The sequence below is a fragment of the Pelmatolapia mariae genome, linkage group LG15 (genome assembly GCF_036321145.2).
Source record: "Pelmatolapia mariae isolate MD_Pm_ZW linkage group LG15, Pm_UMD_F_2, whole genome shotgun sequence".
NCBI lineage: Eukaryota > Metazoa > Chordata > Actinopteri > Cichliformes > Cichlidae > Pelmatolapia > Pelmatolapia mariae.
Window position 1 is genome coordinate 29,349,517 of NC_086240.1, and position 14,008 is coordinate 29,363,524.

Genomic DNA, 14,008 nt, shown 5'->3' on the forward strand with positions numbered 1-14,008 from the left:
TACTTAACTGGATGATTGAGCATACATCAAGGCGAACAAAGAAGTGGTTAAAAACAGTAGGGGTTGGCATTTGGTTAAAAGTTGGAGTTCAACTTGTCTGTAATTATCCTCATTTGTGTGCAGGGAGGGCAAAGGGCTTCCTTTCTCATTCTCTCAAGGGCTGCAGCTCCTGCACACTTGTAGTTCGATAAACTGTCAAGACAGACACAGAGACTCACAATACACAGGAAACACTACTCCTCTTCAAAATAACATTTTACATTTGGTTGATAGTAAGAAGTTCTATTAGTCTAGTCATTCTGTTTCTTGGTGTAACCAACTTTAAGGTATAAAGGTGAATTACAGCACAATAATTACTTGGGCTCGTAATGAGGCCCTGGCCAGTATCAGAAGACACCAAATTCGTATGGAGCCAAAGTATTGAGCAGCAATAATGACCTGGACACAATGTTAACTTTTGAGTAGCCACTCTTGTATTGTTACAAGATATAACAGGTATTGTCCAATTTGTACAGAAAGAAGTATAAAATAAAATAAATAGTGTGCACACTTAAACAAAATAAAAGTACTCGTTGGGGCCCTTTAAGAATTTAGAGTTAAGTTGGCAACAGCCAACTTCAAAGGTCCTTGTGAGTGTAATTGGAATGTATGAGTGTGTGGGTGTGTATCTTCTTTGGGGTGGATAGTCCTCAAAGTGGTTGGCTCGCCATCTATCACGACCGGAATTTTGTCCTGGTCCTCGGACTTTTCTGTCCTCTCCAAAAAACCTGATCTATAATCCAGGTCATAAAATGTACATTCTAATCAGTCTGTTTCAGATGCATTGTTTAAGGTTAAAATGTAAAATCAAAATATTGCATCAACCTCATATTCATTGCATCAACATCTTAAATCTTATCAAATCTCACAGTTCTGTTGTACAACATTCAATTTTCAAGTATATCAAATATGAGAACTAAACATCTAAGTTGCTCAAATATTTCTCTATTCATGTAAACATTAATTAAACAATACTTATGGTAAGTAACCATTGACATTCAAAATACAATACACTAGTGCTGGGCGATATGGAAAAAATATTTATCACGATATGAATTATTATATATCACGATAACGATATATATCACGATATACCACCTGACCTGTGGTCATCTAGAAAGTACGCAGTCTGTAAACAGCGAGTGCCAAGGGTGCAGTCTTTCTTTTGAGTTACCGTAAAGTATGTCGCAAATCCGGGTGCACGTACAGCAGCACCAGCTCGCAAACCACGAGACGGAGTTTCTTTGCGAAAAATGTCTTTTTTTTTTATACTTTATTTTTTCTTGCATAAAGTTAAGAGCATGTATAGTGAGAAGACAACACTAATATATTTGCCACAGGGTATTTAACCCTTTAAGACCTACCATAGAACCAAGTCCGCCAGAGCTTATCTTTATGTTTTTACATGCTGTAGTGCCACTTGTGGGAGTATTTCAAGTTTCCATATATCAATACAACCGTTATAGCCCAAATTTTAATAATATGTATGCATTAAGTCCATAGTAACTACATAAATTGCAAAAACTTGTAGTGCAATAAACTACAAAAAAATTGAAAATCGTTTTTTTGTTTTTTACATATATTTCTAGTTAAAAAAAATTTAAGAGGTGTATCCCTCAAAACTGTAAATACAAAAGTTTCCAACCACGAGAAATTTATTTTGAGTGTCTTCATAGTTTTATTTTTGAGATACACTAATTTTTATATACTACAGGAAAAATGAAAATAAATATTATAATGCATCAAAATAAACTATTTCCAACAGTGTAATTTGAGTTCTAAGCATCCCAGAAACGATACAGAAAAGCATAAAGTCAAACATGTCTTTTAAAAACACCAACATAGGCTTATAAGGCCCTTTCGCGAAAATGACGTCACTTCCGGTTTCGGCCAGGTAATGGCGGACATGCGATAGTTCGCGCTGATGTATATGCCAACGTAGGAAGTCTTATGAACGTAGGCAAAGCCTGTTTCTGGAATATTATCTTTTTGTTGCTGCAACTTTGGAATATTATGTTTTTGTTGCTGCAAGTGTTTCTTATGCAATTTTTGCAAAGTTATATGTGGAAGGAAACCGTGACCTTGGACAAGCTAATGGAATTAGATGTAAGTACAACTCCTCCGGTTTCACATGCAAAAAAAAAAAATATTGCACTACCTTACGTGGTTCCAGTTCTACAGGGATTTAAAAATAGTTAGGTAAAACGGAGTGTGCCTGCTCCGACCGGTTGTAAAGGGTTAATTATATATTTTATGTAATAATTTATAAAATTTGGGTTAGTACGATATAAACGATAGAAGACAAATGGCACGATAGACACTTTTCTATCGTCCACACGATATATATCGTCATATCGCCCAGCACTACAATACACCATAACAATTTCAGAACTATGTGCAAATAAGCAACAAATATACATGTGAGTTCAGTTCAGAGGTATTAAAGCAGTGTGCTTAATTTCTCCACACTATAGGCCTATTCGTGAGAGAGAAATGCACTAAAAATTACCCTCTATGTTACTTTAACTCACAGTGAACTGACAAAAAAATTAGCTTTAGAGCGGCTAAGGAACATGTTGCTCACCGTTGCTCTGTTTCACAAAAGCCCAACACACACTGGTGTCGGAATTGCAGCAGCTCTCCGCATGAAAGGTGAGTGGTTAGCCTGTGAGACAGCAAGCTAGCATTAGCGTGATCGCGACGGTAAGTCTCTACAAGTTTTTTCCTTCGGAATAACACTCGTCTTACCGACGTTGCTTCTCTCCTTCATCCAGCCACTCGACTCCGGACTTCCAGCAGGTAAGTATGCTGGCATCCCTTCCTCTCAATTCTGAGTTTTCCCTCTCTTTTGTCCGTGGATTTCTCGGGTTGAGTAGCAGATGCCTCCACTCCTCTTGCTGAGATGAGAAAAACCCGGGAGCACCATGCACCTTCACCTCACTTCCTGGCTGACAGGGTCAATGTGGCCTGGGTAGGCTCTGATTGGTCGCTGAGCTAGGTGCCCTCACGTGGGGTGAACTGAGAGGTGCATTCAATGGTCATAGGAAATATGACGCTCTGTTGATTTTGACAGTTAAAATAAAGAGAATAAATACTCTCTTTCTTTATCATTAGTGTAAATGTGTTGTTTTCTCATCTGGGCTACATTGGTTCAAGCAACTCTCTTCCCCTAAGTGTCCTAGAAGAGTCATTGCATGTCTGACAGCTGCCACATCGTCCTACCACTGATGTTTGCTCTCCTTTGTGGTCCCAGAAATAGGTGATCCATTTACCCCCCAAGAAAATAAAATCAGTATGATTTGCAAAAACCTGACATTTAAGAGTTCAGTGGTACATAAATAAAACTGAATTCAAGACAATAGCGCTTCCCGATTCCCAGTTCAAAATATTCCTTTTTCAATAGTAGGCTTTAGTACTTCACTTCATTTACTGTCTAACTCATGTGTTTTTAGCTCCTATCCCTGAGGAGTTTTCAGTACTTTCTACCTGCACAGTCATTCCTTTGTGCCTGGGGATATTCGGCATAACCCTGGTCTATGATATTATATAGAGTCAGGGCTGACGTTTTTTTTCACATACACTGGAGTCAGGCAGGAGATGGGCTAGTCCATATTTAAAAAAAAAAAAGAAAAAAAAAGGGGGGGGGGGGGGAACCTCTTGTGTTTTATTTTGAAAGTCGTGAACGGAACTTGAGTTGGTTGAACGCGCTTGTTAAAGCCGGGCTGCTTCCCTGACTTAAGGCTGCTGCTCGGCAGTGGAGCTTCAGAGCTCCTTCGCAGCTCAGGAAAGTAGAAGCAGCTTCAATTTTTGTGTTTACAGCCCCAGCAGCCGAGCGGTTTCTTTTCTAACGCTGAAACGTGGGACCGTGGGAAATACACTGACTTCGGAATGACTGATGACTGATGCTCAAAGGGTGAGTAAAAAGCCAACCCTTTAACACCGTTTTTCTGTTAAACGCACGTGCTTCATGTAAAGCATGTTTTCTGAAAAGAAGGATTTTTTTTACTCTAGTAATTTTTATTTTTCTATCATTTTCATATCGTTTTAGTCACAGGGAATTCCCAGCATGAAATAAATAAATAAAAATAAAATAAATCTAATATTAATAACAAATACATAAAGCTTTAAAGTCTGAGTTAAAAATGTTTTAGAATTAACTTAAAAAAAAAAAGCATTTTACAAATCATTTTAAATGAATATTCCTGTAATTACAGCAATTCTTTTTCTCATTCATTTAAAAAAATGTTTTATTTATTTATCTTTTTAAAAAAAATTTATTTTAGGCCTCCACAAATAAGTAGGTAAGTACATATCTGCAATCAGCTGGGTCTATTTTACTATTTTTTTTCTTGCCTTAGTTTTTACCTTTTAAAACAAGAGGAACACACCACTAGAACCTTTCTGAATAATTTTGTTACATTTATTTTTTAAATGAACAGCAGCTTTTTTGTTAATTGCTTTTGTTTCTTTCTCTTTACTTGCTCATCATTGAGTCTGGGACCACAGGTTCCACCCCCCTTAATAAAGACACAGGTTTTTCTTGTCACTTGGCATGACCACTGCAGACATAGTAAAATGTTCAAAATAAAGTCATCCACAGGCAAAATTAATATAATAATTCCTTAGTGATGTTGGTCAGCTACTGTAGACCCCAGAGAGGTCTGGCTCCTTGTTAAACATAAACAGATGGTCATGCAACTCTAGTAATATTCTCATGTGGGATTTGGTGAGAGTGGTGCATCACAGTCACTGAGCAGATGAAAATCCGTTCACTATAGCTGTGTGTTACAGCTGGGGTCACTACATTGCAAAATTAAGTTCTTTCCCCCATAACTTTATTTTTTTTAGAATAATAAAATATTAAGTGATTGTATTAAAATGAGCAGAAGTGTGGTATAGCCTAGGGTTTAAGGTGGGATTTGGCAGGTGTAGGAGATGTAGCAGTGGAGCATGGGAAAGGGAATCTCTTACAGATGTAAAAATGTATGTTTTTAGTTCCAGTAGATTTTTCTTTGTGCGCAGGCTGTGATCAGCTGATCTGTGTCACAAAGAGCCATTATTTCCTTTGATAATAATCTCTTATCTTCCTCTTCCGTCCTCTCATTCTTACATTTTTTTTTTTCATTTTTGGGTGTCACACTTTTTTCTTTCCATGATATGTACAGCATTTTTACACAGCAAAATTTCGCTTTTAAGACATCATGTGTGGCATATTGCACAGAACTAGAGATACACTGATTTAATTTCTCTGAAAGTGTGACCCACTGATACGTATTTTTGCTAATTTTTTATCTAACAATTATAACTGACAGCCTATAGAAGCACAAATAAACTTATTTTCATAATAACATAAATGATTAAACTACAATACAAAACAAAGACCAGTATGTTACTTGAAAGAGATATAGAAAATTTACTGAAAATTAGTTGCTTTACCCCCATATGTCATATTTTACCTCGCCAAACTTAAGCAGGTGCATGAGATTTCTATAACAAAACAAGTATCAGTTACATCATTTTTCAGTACGTTTATAACTTCATCAGATAAGAGGATTTGTCTCTATGTCTCCATAATTGTTCTCATAACTGCTTTGAACATTTGCTTATACCAGGGCTGCTGGCTTGTAGCTTGCTTGCTGAGTTTTGGATGGCTTTACCTTTAGCTACTTTCCTTTTTTTAGCTTCTTTAAAATGTCAATGTTCATGTGGGTGAGGTTAATTTAAGAGTCTGGTTAGATTTGTTGTTATGAATACTTTTGGGGCATTCCCCATATGGTTTAATTAGGAAAACTTTGTATTTTCTCACAGTAAGGAGTTTCCACACTATGGACATGCTAGTGTGTGGCTGTGTGTATGCATGACTATTTCCCTGTGCTGCTATACACGTGTTGCACATGCATGAAATGGACTTGCTTAAAATTGGTCTTACTTGAGGCTTGCTTACCTGCCGTTCATCAGGCAGGACCGATAACCCTGGAGATGGAGATCAGTGCATCTCTACAGAGAATAGCTTGATTTTGCTGATATTTGTTGAACTGTTTGAAAAGTTGTATTTTAAATTATCTGCCAAATATTATTCTATTCATGATCACTCGTCTTTTGTAGTGCTAGCTGATGCTGAAGCACCGCAAACGCAACTTTGACTGCATCATTTAAGCATCACAGGAATGAGACTGGAAAAGGAGTCTTGAGGGTATAAACAGGCTGTAGGATGTCATTTTCTTATTACTGAGGAAGTATCTCCATGGATCACATCAGCTGGACCACATGTAAAGATAACAGTATTACATATTAACTTGCCTGTCAGATTTTGAATTTGAATTACTCATTTATTGAAGGTGTTACTCTAACTCGCAGCTGAAATACTTTATGTAATACTTTGTAGTGGAAAATCATATAAATGTAAATACCGCCTTATTTCAAGTTTACTCCTGGATTATGGAAAATACAGTGACTGCATGTACGTAAATTTCAACCTGTATTTCTTTCAGTGATTTCAAAATTAGTGCTTTTTTGCGACGAAATGATCACCAAATTCATTGCGACTTGCTCACGAAATTCATAATAATATTGTTCATTTATAATAACAATTCTGTTATAAGCTAATATTGTAATTAGAGTTGATATCAGCTATTTGCTAATAGGTCAGTATTGGACTGTATAACAGCCGAAATATGAAAATTTAAAAAGTAGTGTTCTGAGTTTTGAGCTTTTCCACTAGAGAGCAGTGTGCAACTTTCCAGTTGACAACACTTGTATTCGGAACCCCACAAACAGAACAGCCAGTTAATCCGATTAGAGTCGGGCAGAGTGTAAACAAGTAATCTACGAACTGTTGTGACAATCAAACAAGATTATTTTTAAATTGAATTGTGTTAGTAAAGACTCATAAATAACTACATGTAACAAATGTTGGGGAAATCTGTTTATGGTTCGTGTGTCTAAAAGAAAAAAATTGCCTGACATATTGGATTTTTGATATCACCAAGTATCAGTGTTGGGATTGGTTTTAAATCTCATACATCAGTCATGTTCTAATTGGTCTTAAGTCCAGTTCATTCCCAGTGATCACGAGAGGAAACACGAGACTGAGAATATTTGGGAAATTAATTTATCTAATTTGTCAGAAAATAGATTATCTATCTATCTAAATGTCTATATTACAAGTTACACTGAAATGCTTTTTGAAATAGAAGAACTAAGAGCAAGGAAAATGTAATTATTTTAAAATTTTTCAATTTTTTGCTTTAGAAAGACTCATCTGTAGACGGTGCTGCACCAGAAGGAAGAAGAATGGAACTTTGTTTTAGAAAGTACTTGAAAAGAGGGAGCATGCAATGGACACATGATGAACTATTTTTTTATCTCATAAGAAGCCTGTTTGTGTGCTCTGCAGTTGATTTTATTTTAGGCAAAGATTTTGCAAACAAATATCAGTTAAATGTAATAACTGGGTAGTGCAAGTTGCACAAACCCCTAGTACTCAGTTACAGTAAATGTAGTTCGCAGCTGTGTTTAAATACATATGTACTTGTGTAAATATATTGTAGTTAGTTACAAGTAGTTGTTTACCTTTTCAAACGTATGTATGGAAACTTGAATTGTTGTTGCTAGCCTCCTGAACTCATGAGGCATGAGTTCTTTGGCAAATTCTGAGGTACTTTTTTCACTGGAAATGACCCTAAATATCAGTTTTCTGAGAAAAGGAGTCTTTCAAAGAATTTCAGAGAAGAATTGATGTCACACATGAAGTGCTACTTAAGTTACTGTCACCGATGAAAATTATGACGCCATTATGATCAGTGAGTGCATTCACAAAGATTCCTTGTATGAAGAATTGCTCCTAGAGCTGAAATTCTTGGAGTTATAAGATTTTCTAAGAATTTGACCTTAAAGCTGAGACTATTTCTTGTAGCAGAAATTATTTGCAAACCATCTTAGCCCTTGGGAAAAACTGTTTGGTGAGAAAATGATGACTTGTTGGAGGCTTAGGATTTTGTTTTAAACATTTTTAGAGGACTATTTTTTTTTGGCTTGTTTGTTAAGCCACTTAACACTGACCTATGAATTATTCAGGTGTAAAAAAGCTATTAAACTCAAGGGATCAACTAGTTTTGTGTCTACACAAAACAGAAAACGTAGTAGAGATTTTTATTTTAAATTGTATTTTTAGACACGTTGTTACTAGCAGCCTGTCCTGAGAGCATTTCTTTAGTTAAATCTACAAAAAATGCCCTCACAGTAACACCGTTTGACAGGCATAAAATATTATTTTTGTACCAGCAAGGTGATTCCCAAAGAGCTGTTAGCCAAAAACATGGCATATGTCAGCATGGTGTGCAGTGTAAAATGGAAAAATTGAAAAATCCCAACAAAATCATGACATGGGACCTGGGAGATGTATCTTGCCCTTCAGTTGATCAGTTGAGGCTGTAGTTTTAGAAATGGTCTCAATGGGAGGTTTGCTGCCAAGAAGCCAATCTGAGGTAATCTGAGGCCAAATTACTCACCAACTGGACTTGAAATCAATGGTAACAGCTTTTATGGGGTTATGAATCCAAATTTGGAATTTTTCGTTCAAGTCGTCACTATGTATGGAAGATGTCAGGAGAGAGGTACAACATTGAGTATCTACGCCCATCTGTAAAACATGGGTGTAGCAGCTAGAACCCTATATCACACAAGAATGACACAATGTTCCTCTCCCAAAAGTCAAACTTTTTCTCAGTTTAAACATTTGATATGTTTTTTATGTTCTATTTTGAATGAAAAATGGCTTTATGAGATTTGCAAATCATGGCATACGGTTTTGTTTTTACATGTTACACAGCGTCTCAACGTTTTCCAAATTGGGTTTGTAGATAGCTAATGACGTTAACATTAAGTTGTTTAACAGTTGCGACTTGTGTCTAAAAAACATCCTAAAAATACATCATGTGCAGATGTTTTGACCCAGCGGGGGTCATTTTAGGTCAGGAATAATTTAATAATAATAATTCAACTCTGCTGCAGAGAGAGGGATTTATACTCTGAGCTGTATTAGGAAATACTTGAGATTTTAGTAAGGAGACACTGACTAAATAGATTGTGCAGAAGCCTTAAGGAAAAACAGTAGTCTTAATCATGCCATCAGGTACCTGCACTGTGTGAAGCGTTTTTTTTTTTGTTTTTTTTTACTTATATGCCCCACTGTGAATAGTAGTTGATATGCTCCTTTCCAAATGTCTGCTCTCTTTGCTGCAATTCAGTCTATTTCTAGGCTTTTGTTGTTTTAGATTTGCTAATTTCTTCTAATCTAATGCATCTAACAAATCTAATCTACCACATCATGTTTTGTCATTATACTCCTATAGATATATGGAGAATCGATTAATCTTTGTTCCCAGTTCAGGTAGAAGATCAAATACCAGTAACTGGCAGTGCAAAATTAAAAAGGAGTTAAACCTTATTAAATTTGGGCTTAATTATCTGGAAAGGTATTGCAGTATTTCAGCAGCTAGCTTACACCAAACAAAGGACGTGGGTTTTAAGAAAGTATTATTTTCTAAGTGACAGAAAAATACTAACGTTCTAACAGCTCAATGAACACAAACTGTTATTGTGTAGTTTCCCTTGGAGAGAAAACTTCTTCACTAAGAGATGGAAAAAAAGACATAATGTAAAGTAACAAAAGGACTGACCAACTGTAAATTTAATGCTTAAATGTAAGGTCCTTGTTCTTTTTAACGTCTTGCAGTACAAGTTGTACAAGTATAAGAATATTTTGTTGTTCACATGTTTACTGAAAGAAATTTGGTGAAATTTGCAACGAAGCCCTGTGTTTGACTGGTGCAGAGCAGCTGTGATGTTCATGGTCAATATTAGGGTATAAATGTAAGGTAATGAAGCTGTATAGAAAATAGATCTACTTTTTAGATTCCCTTTGGTTTTTCTGGTTTTTGTAACAGATATTGAAGCATTATTATGGCATAATATGAGGTTCAGTTAGCTTGACAAAAAAAATGACCTGGTATAAATGTCCTCCAAAGACCTACTTTTTATTTGTATATTCATCATTTATCTTTTACTTCAGCATTTACCAGAAAATTTTTAACATTAGTATCTATACTTTGGCTTAAGTGACTAATGTGTATACTTTTGCTTACTTTTCTTGGTTATAATGTGAAACAGTGAAACAAAAAACAGGTCTGACTGCTCTGCTTGTGTTTTGCCAGCTTTATTTTGTCAGAAAAAAGTAACCCTAGGCTTTTCTCAGCATTATTATGTAAAACATTCTTAACATAGAAGCCATATCCCAACTTTTGAGACTGGAAAAAAAACAAAGCAGATGCACCACAGAAGACAAATACTCTCACATTAAAAGACCCTTTAGAGCCTTGACCTTGACTGTGTATGCTGTGTTTTATTCGTTTTCCTTTGACACCTCATCTCAAGCCACATGAATGAGAAATGTTTGCACAAACAGTGCAAAGATATGTCTTCTCATTCTTCTTCTTCTTTTGAAACCTTACCTTTTGCAATCAGAATTATGATCTGAATGAAACACATTTTGCTTTTCCAAGGTCAGCTCTATAAATTCTCTATAGGCTCATCTTGTTAAGGGTTTATCTGTTTATTTCTTCCTTTCTGTTCGTATTATTTAAAGTTATATGTGGTATACAGTATGACAATGTCTAAGGCAGGACAGGCAGGGAAAAAAAAAAAAAAAAAGGGGTGGCCGTAGGGGAGGACGTGATAAAAGGACGTTACAAATAGAAATGCATTATATATGTATAAAATACACAGGTACGCAACAATGTTCTTGAGGGGTGTGAGTGTGGGAGAGAGGAGAGAGTGTCGAGTATTAGTGTGTCTTTGTCATAAAATGTACTTGAAAATGAGGGTGGGAAGCCGCAATAACGCCCCCTAAGAGTCAGAGACAGACATAGGAGAACCAGGACTCTTCGGTACTCTTATATAACCATATATATAGTTATACAACTATATATATGGCTCACTGTTTCATTCATACTGGCTGTATGTTGAGATGTTGATTAGTGGTTGATTAGTGATTTTACAGTGAGAATGTACTGAAAGCCAAGGTATGTCCATCTTTTAAAGGGGCAAAAGTCACTGCAGACAGTGCTTTATTAGAAAGAGACAGAGCAGATTAAGTCATTGAAAGTAGTTTGGAGCTTGAGTGTCACCTGATTAGGGAGGCCACCTGAGATTGTTAAAGAAAATCACTGAAAGAAAAATCTTTATTCCAATGGCAAATATCAATGACTTTCTGCATGATAGACAAAGAGGATGGATTGACTTCATTATAAAGGTCACTGGGTTTTGGAGCTTGGCCAAACATTTGATGGTATGCGGTTTTACTGTGATCACTCTTACTACTAAAGACATGAACCGAAATGGGATCTGGCCGCATGCAGTGAAGGAAGGATGTGTGCTGGTCTTGTGATGTCTTCATTTAGTTCAGGATGCACAAGATTTCACGGTTCATGCTTAACGGTTGAGCAAAAAGCTTTCAATTCAAGCAAGAAGGACAGTGCTAAATAGATGAACAGCTTTCTCCATTAATATTTGCCTACCGTATGAGTTTGTTAATTAAACTAAATCTGATCAAATTAATAAAATAAACATGAATCAGTATAATTAGTCATTATTAAAGCTACACTATTCATTGAAAATGAAGCCATGTAGAAACAAATCATTACCATAAATCTTTAGACCACACAAAGTACACCAAGTCTTCATGTAAATCAGTCAACTTTAGATGTGAAGCAAAGTGTGATATACAGTGCTTAATAAATGTATTAGGGTTAGGGTTACCCACTGTGGTTTATGCCACAGGTGCCCTGAATTAACAGCATTGGTAACTACCAAAATCATTTTTATATGTCTGTAATGGGTTAATTCATTAGTATATTTAAGCTCTTTAAGCAAAATAATATTTAACTGCTTAAATGTAATTGTTGTCATAAAAATAGAAAAAAAATAGCAGAGCACATTATTATTTTTTGATGAAGATGAACCGTTATTTACTTGCATTCCAGAACAGAAACATTTAGAGGTTGAATGTTATGCTTGAGTCGTTTCTGATTCACAGAGAAGACCCATGTGTCTGCTGAAATTTGGGTATAACAACATTAATTCATTATGTTATTTGCCTAATAAATAACAATACATTTTTTGTTTTAAACAAGTTTTATATTTCTATTATTATATTTTTTCCTCTATGTTTTTATGGTAGGTGCTGTAAAAAAACTGTTAAGCACTGTACAGTGCTTGAATGTAACGCATAAAACTTAACATTTCTCATTTCATTTAGCTGAAAAATCGATACACTTATGCATTTTTCTGATGACTGTCCTCCTATAGATGATTGAACAGTATCTAAAGCTCAAAGAGGCCCCCAAAACGCACATAAATATAATTTCAGTCATGCTTCATACAGCGACAGGTTACACTAGAAAGCATAACACTTTTAGCTTCAGCTTTTGAATTAATACTGCACATAACAGTTTGAGTCAGAGCTTGGTCACCTGGAGACGGTCAGAAACAGCCAAAGTTAGGCTGTATAGATAATGAAACTGGACTGAGTAAAAACATAACCAAGAGATTAAAAGAAGTTTGCAATTTTAGCATAGTAGTATTTGTTCACAGTGTTTTTTTTTAAACACTGTGTTTTAAGGTAAATGCATTTTATAATAGTGTTGTTTAAAAAGACACGTTTGAATGAAATAAAACTGGGTCTTGATTCAGATCAGTTCAAATTAATTTGGTGCTATATAAAAAACTTGAACTGTATTATAGCCCTAATATGCATATCTATGAAGCTTTGTGCTTATAACAACATGACTTTCAGGTTGGTATATATTTTTTTTTAAGGCAACCAAAACTATGACCTCCAGTCAAGATTTTTCCATCAGTGGCATTGTCTAAAATGCTTCCTTTTATTACATCTCTCACGGTATTGTCATTGTACTTGAATGGCCGTTAGACTTTTGAATGACAAACATGCTAATATCTTAGTAGACGTTCATGAGACATGAAAGCCTCAGCATTCCCACTTAATCTCAGAAGCTTATTGGCTACCCACACATACTGAACATTATTGGCTGATTTAAGAAAGAGTTTTTTTTGAACCATCTGTTGTACCAAGGTCGATGTTGTTATTTGCTAAGACAGCATAACATTTTTCATTTTTATATTATAGCTGTAATGAATTTTTGACAGTAAGGTATTAAATTTTACAAATTCAAGTTTTCAAGTAGTGCCTACACAACCTATTCTACCTCCAAAAGTGCAAGTATATAATCTAATGTAACTTTTGGAATTAAGTGAGCTATTTTGCATGTCTTTTTGTCATTTGGTTTACTGGTTTCCCACCTGCTATAGTAGTTTTGGCTTACTTGGCTGCTTCCCATTGCCATTGGTTAACGACATTAAGGGAGTTCTTCTCTGTAACTGCTATATTTCATTTTTGGTTTGCTGATATCATGTCTTACTTCGGGATAAATGGAATGGGCTTCCATGAAGGTTGTGCCAGCCATAAGCATATGACGGGAAAGCCTAATTAGATTCGAGAGAGATAACGAGAGCGGCTAGCAGTGTTGTGAACTTAACTCAGTGTCAGTGCTAATGATGGCTGCTAGCTTGCTAATTAACCCTAAATCTGACAGATTTTTGATCTATGGATGTACCCCTAAAAAGAAATTGTGTATATATACAAATCCATTTATTATGATCGCAAAGACGATAAGACAATGACTTTTTATTTTTAGTACTTCTAATTATCCAAATTAATCAGGGAGTGGACTGTGGACAATTTTCATGTTGGCAACCACAGCAAACACCACAGCACTCAAAAACCAAAAACTCTGAATTTTCAGCATGCTGTCACAATGCTTTATCAAGGTTCTTGCCCTGTTTGTAACCCATGCGAGCACACTACAACTGTTATCGATTTTTTCCCCCTATT

The 14,008-nt window shown here is 35.6% G+C and overlaps 1 protein-coding gene and 1 long non-coding RNA gene across 2 annotated transcripts in view; one reads left to right on the forward strand and one right to left on the reverse strand.

Moving 5' to 3' along the window:
- Positions 1-315: 315 nt before the first annotated feature.
- LOC134642638 (uncharacterized) lies at positions 316-2,968 on the reverse strand. The gene is made up of 3 exons (XR_010096314.1): positions 2,788-2,968; positions 2,624-2,704; positions 316-772 (listed from the first exon to the last, which is right to left on the reverse strand). It is a non-coding gene; the product is annotated as an uncharacterized LOC134642638 (long non-coding RNA).
- Positions 2,969-3,816: 848 nt separating this feature from the next.
- opn5 (opsin 5) overlaps positions 3,817-14,008 on the forward strand; it is a 49,908-nt gene continuing 39,716 nt past the window's right edge. Inside the window, exon 1 of the mRNA XM_063495758.1 lies at positions 3,817-3,952. The gene's annotated coding sequence lies outside the window, so the exon portion shown is untranslated. The remainder of the gene's footprint in view (positions 3,953-14,008) is intronic.